Source organism: Staurois parvus, unplaced genomic scaffold (assembly GCF_062004578.1).
Source record: "Staurois parvus isolate SC_StPar_1 unplaced genomic scaffold, SC_StPar_1.0 ptg000444l, whole genome shotgun sequence".
NCBI lineage: Eukaryota > Metazoa > Chordata > Amphibia > Anura > Ranidae > Staurois > Staurois parvus.
In genome coordinates this window covers 4,138,311-4,140,241 of record NW_028318240.1, presented here as the reverse complement: position 1 = coordinate 4,140,241, position 1,931 = coordinate 4,138,311, and the positions used below count along the sequence as shown (strand labels likewise).

The 1,931-nt window shown below is 46.2% G+C and overlaps 1 non-coding gene across 1 annotated transcript; it reads right to left on the bottom strand.

Moving 5' to 3' along the window:
• Positions 1-855: 855 nt before the first annotated feature.
• Positions 856-963, bottom strand: LOC149453966 (U6 spliceosomal RNA). The gene has a single exon (XR_016314410.1). It is a non-coding gene; the product is annotated as a U6 spliceosomal RNA (small nuclear RNA).
• Positions 964-1,931: the final 968 nt, after the last annotated feature.

Sequence of the window (1,931 nt, the reverse complement as noted above, 5' to 3'; positions counted from 1 at the left end):
AAAAACTCAACTAATCTCTGCCATACTATTCAGCAGAATGCTAAACTGTATAGAACAGGGCTTGGCAAATTTTCTTTGAATCTAAGAGCCAGCTAAAAAGATAAGAACCATTTTTTCTTGACAAGCAAGGCTTTGTTTTCGGTGACAGAGATGACCAATCGTTGATCTCTAAATGGGGGCGCTGATAAAAAGGGGACTCTGATATTATGGGGGGTCTCTAAGGGGGGTGCCAATATGAACAGATTGTAATCTAATGGAGGGGGTTTCTAAAAGGGGTGCTAATATAAAGGGACTCTGATCAAATGGGGGGAGGGGTTCTGATCAGCAGCATTCAGCATCCCCTTAGAGATCCCCATTAGCTCACAGTCCCCCTCTCCCTTAGAGACCTCCATTATATAAGAAAGACCCCCCCCCCTCATATATTAACACCCCTACCCATAGATTGCCTTGCATGTGGGACTCAGGAGCAGCTGCAAGCCAGTCAGTGTCTGAAGCTGGGGGCTGGATTTGGAGGGCGGAGCTAGGAGGTGGAGCAGGATTTGTCTCTAAGCCTATTTCTCCCCCCTCCAGTGTCTGCAGGGTGCAAAGGAGATCACTGAGGCGGGAATGGGGTAGCGCCCAACAGGAAGGAAGGCAGAATCCACAGGAAGGTAGACGCCTGGGATGTCTCCTCTCATCTGGGGAGTAGAGTTCAGCCAGCTCCCGAGTCCACTGTCAGCTGCTCCATGTGTTGTCCTTGCCATCTTCCCAGCCAATCAGAGAAGCCTCCATTCCCAGCTCCCCTCCCTTTTGAGTGAGGGTCAAAAGGGGGCAGGAAGCTCTAGCCAATGGAGGGGGCAACAGGATCTTTTTTTGTAAAATATGGAACGCTTCACGAATTTTGCGTGTCATCCTTGCGCAGGGGCCATACTAATCTTCTCTGTATCGTGCCAATTTTAGTATATGTCCTGCTGAAGTGAGGACGGGAGTACTAATTCCTAAAAGGGCCATAGCAGCGTCCCATGTCTCTCACTGTCTTCTACAACATTTCTCCTCTAGTATGTCTGTAGTCTTTAAACCAAGGGTACTTAACCCGGGGTCCATGGACCCCCAAGTGGTTAATGGATCATGGATGACTTTCAGGGGTTTATGAGGGTTAGATAAGAAATAAAATAAAAGTAAAATAATAAGTGGCCATTACGTTGTGCATGAAAAGGAGTGAGTCTTTTGTTAAGATTCTTTGCTTATTCAAATGTTTATGTTATATATGTATGAGGCAATCAAATTCAATAAAATAAAGAAGATATATTCATTGCATGCAGTTATGTTTATGTAAATCAGTATAAGCATAAAAGAAGTGTGGAGCCTACATTGCTGACGTCATGCCGCTACTACTGAAGATCAGAGCGGGGGCCATTTTGGTATTTATTATTTGCTTATTTTACTCCATGTGGATGTTTATTTTATACTGGAAAGAATACAATAAAATACTACACTATATACAAATTTCTGGCTCTTGGCTCTCAGCTACTTTCCATAGGACAAAGGTCCCTTCTTCCACCATAACCCGGGATGGAGCAGTTTGATTAACCCCCTGGCTGCTGTTTTTCACCTCCAGATGTGACATATTATCATATACATGCTTGATACCATATACCTTCTGGTGAGTGTACATCTGTCCAAGGTGATGGATTCCCCCTATTTGGGATTGTTCGCACTTTCACATCCTGCACGTTGAAAGTATTGCACTTTACCAATATTAACCCCTTGACGCCGACGTAACACAAATATGCGGCCTCACGGACCTGGGCTTTTTTCCGTGGGGCCACATATTTGCGTACCTGTCTTTGTGCTGGGAGCGCGCCGCTCGGCGCGCTCCCAGCACCAAGACCGCGGTGTCACTGAGAGCCCCGGGTCCCGTTCTAACGATCGGGACCCGGGACTCCCGATTC